Below are 12,687 nucleotides of genomic sequence, written 5' to 3' on the forward strand. Positions count from 1 at the left end.
TGGATGATGAACGTGTGGAGCCACGAGTGGCTGTGTGGTGGAAAGTGCTGGACTCGACTCTGGGAGATGCCGCTGTGGCCCCTTCCTGCGTGACTCTGGACCTAACATTTTTACGCCTGTTTCCTCAAATGCAAAATGGGGCCAGTCACCCTTCCCTCCCACGTCCTTGTGACAACCACTGAGAGGTCTGGCCCCGAGCGAGCCTGTGGGAGTTTGTGGAAGGGAGGATGTGGGTGGCCTGTCTGTGGACGTGCCCACGGCTCAGTGGGTGATCGTGACTGCGGTCCTGGGGTGCGGGGACAGAGCATGGCCCTGTTCCTCCGTGACCTCTGGGTGGCCGCCTTAGGCCTGTGGCTTTTCTCTCTGGGCCTCAGTCTCTTCCTCTGTAAAAGGAGGGTTTGGTCCAGGTGGCTGCAAGTTCCCTCTGGGCTGGGGGTAGATGGAGACCGAACATGGCGGGCAGACGCGGGAGACCAGAATTCAAACCAGGACTCAGCTTTCCTCCCGTGAGCAGTCAGGGGGCCTCTCTAAGCCCTCAGCCCCTCACTGCACGGTAGAGACCCGACCCCGGCCCTTACACACCACTCATCAGGCCGCACTGTGGCAGCATCCCACATAGAAGAACTGGAATGACTTACAACTAGGATATACAACTATGTACTGGGGCTTTGGGGAGAAAGAAAAAAAAAAAAAGCAGAAGATTGGCAACAGATGTTAGTTCAGGACCAATCCCTCCTCAAAAAACAGACAAACAAACAAAACCTTCCTCCATCAGCTGGAGACGGGGTCAACAAGGAGGAGGGCCAGTGGCTGCCTGGCTCCTGTGTGGTGCCCCTGCCCGAGGCTGGGCTGGTTTCCTCTGCCCGGGAAGCCTTTGGGGCTCATTTATTCCACATTTACCCACTGCCTGCTATGGGGCAGGCCCCAGGCCTGGAGTTTCCATGGTTTCCATCTCAACCAGAACCGCTCTCTGAGACAGGAGCTATTGCCCACTTTCTAGAGCAGGAAACAGAGGCTCGGAGGGAAATGAGTCGTCCGCGCCAGCTCTGTCTGTCTCTGATCTGAGATGGTCACACAGTGGTACACGCACAGGGAAAGAGCCTCTGGGAGGCTTCCAGGGGGCTGCCTCAGGCACACAGCCCTCTCCTCCAGGAATGGGGCGTGAGGACAGACCTTCCTGGAAAGGCCCAGGCGGCTCTCGGAGCTGGCCCTCCTCTCAGGAGGAGCAGGCCCAGCATTTGCATGGGGCTTCCCTGCGCACATCCAGGTGGAACCCCAGAGATGGGGCCCCTAGTCACGACTTTCATGATGAGTCAATGTCAGCTGGTCCCCATGAGGTCCCCTCCTGTCCCCCACCAGCCTGGGGCCATCCTCCTGTCCCTTGGGATGGGTTTCCAGCAATGGGACACCTCAGCCATCTCTAGGGGATGGGATTCTCCCTTTGGTGGATGGGGCCATGGGGCTCCAGAAAGTCCTCATAGGGCTGGGTGATCTTGGGTTGCCTGGTTCATGGTTCTTCAACCAGGCACAAACTGGGACAGACTTCTTGCAAAAACGCAAACACTAGCCTGACATTTCAGGCCCTACATACGCCAGCCTCACCTCATCTGCCCTCGGCACACCCAGCTCTCTGGCTATGACAGCCTGCTTCCTCCTCTCCAAACCCCTCATGATGCCACAACTTGCTTTTGCTATTTTCTCTACCTAGATGACCTTATCCCTTTTTCAACATTTGGTGAACTCCTACACATCCTTCAAAGTCCACTGAAAAGCCACCTCCTCCTGAAACCCTTTCCCAACTGCCCTGTGTATGTAACAAGCTGTTGCCATGCCTGACCCTCCCTTGACGGCAGGAACCTTATCTAGTTCATTCCTTCAGTCCAACGCCCAGGAAGTGGCGTGCGCTGGGAGGTTGAATTGATGGATGAACAAGGAAACTAGTGAACTAGTTAGTCCAAAGGCTTTTAATGAACCATCTCCCCTCCTGCAGTGCCGGCTCCCAAGGTCTCGCAGAGCTTCTTTTCTATGTTCCCTGCTTCTGGGCTTGTTCATCCGCTGCTTCATTGCGATCTGGCCCATCAGATGCAGGTGGGTGTGTGCCTGTGGCTTTCCTGGCTGCCTGTGTCTCCTCACCACCACCCCTCCTGTTGCTATAGATGCCCTCACCTCCAAACCTGCACCCGCCCGAGGGCTCTTCCCCAGCCCTCTGCTTCCCACCCCTTCCAGCCAACTCCTCCTTACCCTCTATGCTTCTGCTCCTCTGCTGTTTCCTCCAGGAAGCCTACCCTGAAACTTTGACTTCCACCCCTGTGGACCGCAGGAGGGGTACCTCCTATGGCCCCTTAGCCCCCTGACCACCCTGCCCAGCACTGTTCCTCCAGACTGGGGGCATCCTGAGGGCAGGACTGGGTCTGCCCTCTTTCTGCGACCCTGGTGGGAGAAGCAATGTAACAGGGCAGGGGAGGGGGAGGAGGCCACTGTGGTGGCAGGTGAACCTCGCTTCAAGGAAATCCGAGCACATGAAGATCCAGGTCAGCTCAAAGACTGTTAGAGCTGTCTGGACTCACAGAGGAGGTGAAGCGACGTAGAGTAGGGGGAAGGGACACGCATGTACTGAGCATGTTGTGCATGCATTGTCTCAGGGAGCCGTCCTTGCAGCCCTAGGCAGTGGGTTTCATCATCCCCATTGCTGCTGGGTTCACCTGGGGCTGTGGGATGCAGAAGCCCAGGTTCTTTCCCGAGGGCCGCCTATGCTGCCTTTTGTCACCACTCTGCCCCAGACTTGCGTGCACAAGCCACTCCTGCTCAGGGCTCCAGTCGGGACACGGAATCTCCAAGCTCCCTGTCCAAGGGGTTTCCATGAGTCCCCGAGACTCTTCAGAAGTCCACTAGGGGGCAGGCAAGCTGTTCCAGAGAGAACCAGGAGCCCCTCCAGCAACCCCCAGATTCTTGGCCCTCCGCAGCCAGCAGGCAGGCACCCCGGGCTCGTCTGCCCAGCTAGGGAGGGAAACGATGCTGCACTGATGGGTGGGGCCCAACCCACAGAGGAGTCTTCTTAGGAATCTCCTTGACGACTGAAGGACAGTGAGAGGACCGCAGATCTCAGTGTCCTGTTACTGTCCGAAAGGCCTGGCCCAAGTCGGCACGTGTCAAAGGTTTGTCCAGTCTCCAGCCATTTGCATTCTCTATTAAATGACACACAGTGATGCTCAGTCTTAGCCAGTGCTTCCCTGGATGCTGGCTCGCATGACCCACCACACCCTCTCCTGGGAGACAGGTGTCGGTCCCCCCGCACAGACAGGAGAATGAGGCTCTTGCTGGCAGTCTTCTTCTGTTACTGACTTACACCTTCCTTCTGGGCTCCAGGCTCACAGCTGCCTGCGGGGCACGTCCCTGATGAGCCACAGATCATCTTGACTATGCTCTGCCCGGTCACCTGGCCAGAACCAGGGCTGATCACACTCTCTTCCCTGTCCTTCCATGGCCCACTCCGCACTCCCACGATCCATCCCCAAATCCATCTCGCCCACCACGGGGATCTCCCCTTTGTCCAGGCCCCATCACCGGGGTCCTCACAACAGCCCTGGGCTCTGTGCTGGCCTCCTGCCTCCATTCCCCGCCGGCCCCTGGGGTCCCCAGTCTGCCTGCAGCACAGACCTCACCATGTCGCTTTCCTGCTCAGCACGCTCTGCACTGCTGGTGGCCAGGGCCCTCCACCATGGAGCTCCTGCCAGAGGACCCTCCCACCGTCCCCCCCCCACCCCGATGCCCAGCCCCTTCCCACCCTTGTGCCAAGCGCATCTTGTCTTCTCAAATTGCTCAGTTCCCTGGTTTCAACCTAGAGAATTTTTATTATTAAAAGTAGTCCTATAAGTAGTTATAATAACCCCCCAAAACCTGGAACCAGTTGCCTAAAGACTGCAACCTTCTCATGTCACCATTGTGTCCAGGTGAAAAATCCTTCCAGCTCAAGGAATATCACAGTTTCCACTCGACCTTTCGCCAGAATTGTCCATTGGTTCATGGCCTGAGGGAAGCCAGGCCATGGGGGCGGTCTTTGTTCCCCCTTGTGCCCACCTTGAGCCTACGCTCAGCACTTGTATATAGCCCTGAAACCGACCCAACTTCCCAGAGCATCAATGAGAAATGGAGAGTTTTCTGGAGCTTTCCTGGGAGCCAGAGAAGAGAGTGCATCATCATGCGTCATGCAGCCAAGCTTCATGAACCCCTCCAGACTTCTGCTTCTCCCTCCCAGGGCCCTCCACTCTTCCCCACCACCCCCTTGCCTCCCAGACCCCATATGGTCCCGAGCCAATCAGTACCCAGCCTCAGCCTCTTGCCTCACTGCTGGTTACCCAAAGAGCACCCACAAGAAGGATTAAAAGCCCAGGAGCCTTTGAAAGGATGTCTTCAAGGTTCCCACTGTGGGCAGCCCGTGGGAGGGTCTTTATCTCACTGAAAAGAAGGAACTGATATGGATGGAATACCTGTGCTTTAATCCTCTGTACAGTCATGCAAGGTAAGCATTATTCCATAATTCTATTCTACTCCATGTTGTTGTCATCGTTGTTTTTTGAGGAAGATTAGCCCTGAGCTAACTACTGCCAGTCCTCCTCTTTTTGCTGAGGAAGACTGGCCCTGAGCTAACATTCATGCCCATCTTCCTCTACTTTATATGTGGGACGCCTACCACAGCATGTTGTGCCAAGCGGTGCCATGTCTGCATCCGGGATCCAAACCGGCAAACCCCAGGCCGCCAAGAAGCAGAACGTGTGAACTTAACCACTGCGCCACGGGACCGGCCCTATCCTATGCTTTTTTTTTTTTTTTTTTTTAAAGATTTTATTTTTTCCTTTTTCTCCGCAAAGCACCCCAGTACATAGTTGTATATCCTTCGTTGTGGGTCCTTCTAGTTGTGGCATGTGGGATGCTGCCTCAGCGTGGTTTGATGAGCAGTGCCATGTCCGCGCCCAGGATTCGAACCAACGAAACACTGGGCCGCCTGCAGCGGAGCGCACGAACTTAACCACTCGGCCATGGGGCCAGCCCCCCGATCCCATGTTTTTGATGAAGCTACTGAGACTTAGTCCAGAACTGGACCTCGACCCCAAAGCCCCCACCACAGTCACCATCCTGGCTGCCTTGTTGGCCACAGCCACACACTACATGGAAAACTGTGACGCAGACACAGTGACAGCCTCAGTCACCAGCCGCAGGGTGGGACCAGCCAAAGGAAATGGGGTGAGTTCTGGGGTGAGGTCCGGAGCAGCAGGCAGGTGAGGCCAGGGCCCCAGGTGAAGCCAAGGCCAACAGCCAGATGTCCCGATGGCGGATGGAGGAGCTGAAGGGCAGCCGTCAGAGTGCGCTGTGGACAGAGGTCCAGGTCTGACCCTGCAGTGCGAGTGGGGCAGAGGGAGAGACGGAGAGAAGCCGGGGAACTCCGGCCATCCAGGAGCCCTTTAGAGGGCTGATTCGGGCCTTCTAGTCATGGGGCAGGATGTCTTCAAGGGTCCCCCTGCAGGCAACCCAAGGGAGGGTGGACTTCTGCGGCCACAGCCTCCCCTCTCCTGGCCTCCTGGACGTCTGTAGCACAGCCATGAAGAGCCCTTCCAGTGAGAGGGCTCGGCTTTTGTTGTTTTTGGTATGGGAGCCCCACAAGCTTGTTCCTATAGCCCTCAGCTCTGGCAACTCCAAATGGAGAGAGAGAGACAGAGAGAGGGGAGAGAGGGGAAGGGAGAGGGAGTGAGACAGAGACAACGGAGCACAGCTGGGAGAGAGCAGGGAGCAGAGAGAAGGTGATGGAGGATGCATGTGTGCGTGATGTGGAATCTGGCCCCGGTGAGGAGAGAAAGAGACAGGAAAATGGGGAATGTGACACGTGCTCGGCCCCCCAGGGCCATCAAAGGGTTTTAAGTGGGGGAGTGACCTGGTCCAATCTGCACTTTGGAGAGACTCCATCTGGCCGCCACGTGGAGGATGGACGGCTGGATGATGCACAGGAAACGGAGATCCTGGGGCAGGAAGTTCTCCTCGCGGGAGGGTGAGGAGAGAAGCAAGCTGAGGCCAAAGAGGGAGGGAGGCCCAGGAGCTTCCACATTTAAAGATCAGGTGGAGGAGGAGGAGGAAGGGGAGGGGCCAGAAAAGGATCCAGGAGGAGATGCCGGAGAGGTGGGAAGAGAAGGAGGGGGGGCCTCGCAGGGTGCCAAGGGGAGAGGGCCCTCAGGAAGGAGGGAGAGGGCAGCTGTGATGCATGCAGCCAAGTGACCAAGGGACCAATGGAGCTGGGGACAGAAGAGTGTCCATAGCACTTCTGGATGGGGAGGCTGGGGATGCGCTGGTCGGAAGGATGGGGCCGGAGACAAGTGGAGGAAGCAGGCAGGAGGGTGGAGGGGAATGGAGACAGCAAGCGCAGCCAACAGCCTTGACAGGGCTGGCTGGGGGGAGACCGGAGGGCTGGGCACCCGCGGGTGGGGACCTGGGAGGCACGGAAGGGGTTTGTGAAGTAGGGGAGTGTCTACGCTGACTGAAGGAGAACCTGCAGGGCGAGGGGATGCCCAGAGGGGTTCCCAAGAGGAGGCCTCCGCCAGGGGGAAGCACAGCCCCGTCCCCCAGGAGGCCAGGCGGGCCCTGACGCCTGCAGTTATAGGGGTCTGGTTCAGGCCTCAAACTCAGGTCTCCTGCCCCCAGCGCACAGGGGAGAGGGAGGGCAAGCTGGCAGAAGTCACACAGCCTAGAAGAGGCTGGGAGCAGTGATCTAGATGCCCACGCTTCCAGGCCTGGAGAGAGGGGCTGGCTGTGGGGCCGGGGCCGGGCACCCACTCCTCAGGAGACAGGATCCAGCCCTCTGCATCCTGGAGCCCCAGCCCAGCCCAGGCTCCTGGGGTCCGGAGCTCCCAGCATCCCCTTGGGAGTAATGACGGCATTCTGGGAGGCCACGGCAGTCTGTCCAGCCGAGCCCTTGCCCCTTCCGCCCTTTCACACCCCAGGAAAGCAGCCTAGTGGAAGCCACCTGGCTCGTGTGTGGTCTGCTTCTGAGAAAATCAGAGCCACGAGCAATTCGAGATCGCGGCCTTGCTCCCATGAGCGTGTGCACGTGTGTCCACGTGTGTGCATGTCCACACACACACAGCATGCTCACCTGCTCACCGTGTCCGGTGCGTGTGTGCAGGTTTGGGAGCCTGGGTGTTCTGAGTCTTTGCTGTCTGTATGGGACGTGAAGTGTGGCCGTGGGCAACGTGGGTGGTATATTTGCGACTACGGCATTTGCATGGGAGATATATATATATATATATACACTGTGTGCCCATCGCACGTGCTCACACTTGGGATGTGTGCTGCATGCGTGGTGTGTATACGAGTTGAATTTGTGCAGGGCATACGTATCTGTGGGTGGTGAGTGTGTGACTTTGAGGGGGTCTCTGTGAACATTTGCGGACAGTGTGCACCTGGGGGAGGTTCCTGGGGGAGGCTCCTGGGGGAGGCTGATGCGTGCTTGCTGTTTTCCTGAGTTGTGGCCCTGTGCGTCCTGTGTTGTCTCTGGGGCTGTATGTGAAGGTGTGCCTGTGCAGGTGCGCTGTGTTTTGGGGGGAGCACATGTGGGGGGGATCTCCTGGGGGAGTCCCAACAGCCCAACACAGCAGAGAGAGGCAGAGTTCCAGTCCCTGCTTTGCCATCTCCTGGCTGTGTGTCCTCGGGCTGGTCACTGCCCCCCTCAAGCCTCAGATTCTCCCGACAGGCCAGCACCTGAGGTACCCTAGAAGACCCTGGGGTCATGAGGAGGACAAGGTGGGGCCACAGTGGCCTGCACTAAAGAGGACCCTGTCCCGGTGAGAGGAGGGTATACTCAGGCCCCTGCCCCCTTGCCATCCTCTGGGGGCCCCACCTGTCCCCTGCAGAATGGACACGCCGCCCTCTCTCACTGCCCCGAGGGACAGGCCCAGCTACGTTTTAGACAGGTTCCCTCCGCACATCCCCGGAGCACAGCCCAGGGGAGCTTTGCAAACTGCTTCCCTCCCTCCCTGAACTAAACCAGCGTAAAGAAGATAGAGCTGCAGCCAAAAAAATGCAAACAGTAACTCACCAGGAGTCACAAGCAGGGCCATCGACAGGGCGAGCTCCACGGTGGGGGGGGGGGGGGGGCTCTTAACACAGAGGAGCTCACTCTTCAAACAGCCCTAGTCGTCCATCATTGCTCCACTCTACAGAGACTGAATGGGTTCAGAGAGGTGAGGCCACCAGCCCAAAGTCACACAGCAGTGGGCGTGCAGTGAGGATGGGAACCAGGTGGGGCCCTCCCTGAAACCTGGGCTGCTCTCTTCCTCAGATCGGCCCTCCTCAGGTCCCTTCTTACCCTACCCAAGAAGGGGGAAAATACAGCTCTACACATGGGGTGTCGAGGTAAATTTAAAGAGTTTTAGATTATATGCACTTTTGGCTAATTAACTCTCCTTCAATTGACAATACAATAGAGCATTAAGTGGGTTGGCGCTGGAGCCCCACTGTCTGGACTTATCCATGCTGGCTGTGCAAGCTTGAGTTAATTACTTAACCTCTCTGGGTTTCCTCATGTGTCATCTGTAAAGTGGAGAAAGTAATAGTAATACTAATAACATCTACCTCACCAGGTGTTGGAGGATGAAATGGGTTACAACATGAAAGCTGCGTTAGAAGGCCGCCTGCCCCAGCCGGTCCCCTTCCCAACCGGAAAGGTCGCGAGGCCTCACGCGGGTCTCAGGGTTTGGCTCCTGCTAAGGAAGATTCGCAGTCCTGTCGACCGTCACCTGTCCACCTCAGTCCCTCAGCTCTGCGCCTCAGTGGGCAGGGCGGCTGCCATCCCCGCTTCCGCGTGGGTGAAGGTGGCCCGGAGCAGCCTCACCCAGAGCCCGCCAGCCCCACGGCTGCACAGGCGCGGCCCTTCTCAAAGCGGGGCCGGCGGACTGGCAGCCTCAGCACCCCTGGGAGATCGCTCCAGATGCGGAGTCCGGGCCCCCCCTCAGAGCAGGCCCTGGGGTCGGCCGGGCAATCTGTCTTAACAAGAAGTCTGGGAGGAACTGGACGGGGCACAGCTTGCTGCGTGAACCCCGGAGCACGGCCCGTGGGGCAAGTGAAAGAGGCGGGTGTGGGGGGATTCAGACGCTCAGCCCGCCTGCCACCTCGTCCCCACGCTCCAGGGGCCGAGAATCTGCCGGCCCCCCTGGAGTGGAAGTAGAGAAGGCAAGCAGGATTCTCCGAAACTTCGGGAGGCGACCCTTCTCTGTGGGTCGCCGGGTACGCGTGAGCCAGTTTCCAGAAGCTCTGCCAGCCCGGGGGCTCTGACCACGCGGAGGAAGACAGGAGCCCACAGGCAGCGGGGAGCTCGGCACAGCGAGGAGCCCCAGCTTGGGAGGGCTGGGAAGGGACCTCCGGGAACCCCGGGAGGCAGGGTAGCCCACCGTTGGAGGATGCCCTATCTGGACCACAGCCCTTCGCCTCACGGGAGCCGGGCCCTGCCTGAGGAGCCAGCTCTGCCCTGGGTCCCCTGAGCCTACAGAACTAGGTCCCTCCAACTCAGTCCCCTCCCAGTCATCGTCTCCCATCACTGGGCGCTCCATCCGCCCACAGCCCCCTTCAGTCAACCACGGTCCCCGACTTTCACGTGAGGAGGTGCTGTCAACAATCACGCTGACTCAGCCCCGACTGCACTCAGCTTTCCACAGTGTCATCGTCTCAACACCCCCTTGAAGTTGGCAGAATGACTGTCCCCATTTTACGGATGAGAAATCGAGACTACCAGGGGAGGATGACTTGCCCAAGGTCGCCATCCCCCGCGGCGGGGGCCATCCCGCGGCAGCCTCCCTCTCATTAGTGCTGCCTTCAAGGGCACGCTCGTGTCTGCTGCTGTCCCACACCGGGGGCCTGGCTCGGTTGCCGTTGTTGTTAATAGGAGGTTATAGTCTATGGCACCAGGGACCGTCACCAAAGCCCACAGTGATCACCCTGGATCATCGAGAGAAGGGGTTAACCTTCAAATGGTTAAAACAGAGAAAAAGTGGGGTGGCTCAAGGGGACAAACCCGCAGGTTCCCAGCAGCCTGAGCGTGGCAGAGAGCTGTGGTTTTCATGGTCCGCGGCGCGGCACAGTCAAGCTGTAGAGACGCTTCTGATCCTGCCCTGTGTGCGGCACCCGGTCTCGAATTTTCTCACCTGACATCCCCCCTCTCCCTGGGGGCCCCCGGGAGCCTCCAGACTCCTCAGGCCGGGTTCTCACTGAGCAGACTCAGAGCCAGGAGCCTCCTGGGTGGCGGCAGAGGGACACCCTGGGCCTCACCAGCACCTACTGCCCTGAGTTGGCTGCTCCAGCAGCCACAAGGAAGGGGTGACTCGTGCCCCACTGAGAACAGAAAACCAGCCAAGCCAGTCGCCAGCCACGCACAAGGACCTTGCAGTCTGACGACTTGATGGGAATGGCGGCTATGCCCTGTGCTGTTAGCAGTGTGACCGTGGGCAAGTCACAGAACCCCTCTGAGCCTCAGTCCCTCTTCTGTAAAAGGGGGACAACGATAGTCCCCCCCGTCAGATGAGGAGGAGGAGATCGTCCAGCGCCAGGACGCCCAGGCCTGGCCCTGCAAGCCCTCACCATTCCATTAACACTTCCGCCAGTCCTCAGAGCAAGGACGCTTCACCTGTCCCTTAGAAGCGTCTGTTTTCCAAGTACCCAGTGTCAGCTTTCGGCTCACAAACTCCCCTCAGCTGACACGCAGCAACACCTGCTCACCTCTCCTGCTGGCCCTCCAGGAGGTGACCCATAGCTGGTATGGTCTGAGTCCAGTCACCCTAGGGAGCAAGGGAGGGAGGGCAGAAGAACTGGGGAACCCAGGGCTCTGCCCCAGAAACCAGGGCCCCAGTAAGTGTTGATGAGGAAACCCCCTGACTCCCAGGGGCGCACAGAGGCGCTGGGCAGGGGCAGGGAGTGAGGACAGTCACATCCTTGTGCTGACATCTGGCCTGGGAGTCTGGAGAGCTGGGTTCAGTTCCTGGCTCCAAAGCTGTGTGACTTGGGTCAGTTAATTAACCTCTCTGAGCCTCAGTTTCCTAGTCAGTAATTGAGAATAAAGACGCCTGGAAGGCTGTCTGTGACTCTTTACTCCGATTTGCCACATGAGAGGAAGGACTGGCAAAGAACAATGGAAACTAAATTGGGGGTCATCCAGGGTGCAATGAGGACAGCAAGGCTCAGAGACGTTTAGTGACTTGTCCAAAGTCACACAGGATGTGTACATCCTTGCCTTCCTGGGTCACCTGCTCCTACTCGGAACCCTTGGGTTTGGGGCTGAGGCGAAAACCTCGCAGGGAGCCTTGGGCCTGACTTGGTGCCTAAGGTGGTTTTCTCACCTCAGAAGGGTAGTCCTGAGGACACAGGAAAAGAGTGTCTCCTGTGCTCCCCGACAGATGTAGGGGGAATGGAAGCATTTCCAGCGAAGCACCAACACTGCGAAGCCTGAGCTGCCCACTGCAGGCTGGCCAGGAGCAGTCCCCGCTCCTGAAGATGCGCGAGCAGGAGCCAAGCAGCCTTGGACGGAGAGCTGGGCTTGGCGGCTTTCAATGATAAGCTGCCCTCCACATGGCTGCCAGGCCAGCCAGCCCTACTCAGCTCCAGCCTCCCTGCCCCTCCAGATCAAGCTCAGACCCCCGGACCTGGCCTTCAAGGACTCCGGACTCAGCCATCCTGTGTTCTCGTCTGCCTCCCATCTGGTCCGAGAGCTCCATGAGCTCTTTTCGTCACCAGCCATAAGGCCCACCAGGGAAGGGAGTCATGTTTACCGAGCAAGGAGCATGGGCCGCCCCGGGAGCCGGTGCTTTATGCAAGTCACGCTGTTGCGTTTGATCTTCACAACAAGCCGAGATGCAGGTGCTCTTACTAGTCTCACTTTGCAGATCAGCAAACTGAGGTCAGAAAGATCAAGCAAGCTGCCAAAAGTAACACAGCAACATGACCACTGAAGAAGTGAAGAGGTGAAGGAGGGGCGCTGAGCACGTGGGGTTCCCGGCTTTTAGCCCCCAGTCCCGAGAGGCCTCTGCAGAGGGGGACACGCTTGGTTGCCCATCTGTCTCCAACTCTTGGGGAGCCCCATCCGGGCACTGAGTGAGGTGGAACCCCATGAACTAACTAAGCAAAACCACAGCCATTGGAAGGGGTGTGGGAGGTGGGCTGCTCCCGCCCAGCCCCCAAGATCCCCCGCCCCGCCAGCGGCTTCTGCTCGGCTGCCCAGCGGCTCAGGGAGGGGTGGGGCAGCGCCCAGCTGGCCTGGGGCTGGGGGAGGGGGAGCAGGTGGGACAAAAGAGGCCCCCTGGGACCTGCCTGAGTCCAACTCAACCACGCTCTGCCCACCTGCAGGGCTGCCACGAGCACTTCCTGGACATGTGGCCCCTTGGACAAGCATCTGGAAAAGGAAGCCCACAGGGTACACAGCAAAAATATCATCACTGGCTGCGGTAAATACAGTGAGGAATGACCTCATACCCACCGGGTGCAGGCCCCAGGCTGGGCCCCATATACTTAGTTCTGGCACCAACCCCAGCAGACAGGGAAACTGAGGTTCTGTCTGACCAGATGGAGCAGTAGGATCCAGAGAGGGCTTGGGATGACCAGCTGGGACCTCCATGAGCACAGGTCTGAGGGCTCCGGTGGCTAGGAGGGAAGGGGAGCTGT

The sequence above is a fragment of the Equus caballus genome, chromosome 7, assembly GCF_041296265.1.
Source record: "Equus caballus isolate H_3958 breed thoroughbred chromosome 7, TB-T2T, whole genome shotgun sequence".
Lineage (NCBI taxonomy): Eukaryota > Metazoa > Chordata > Mammalia > Perissodactyla > Equidae > Equus > Equus caballus.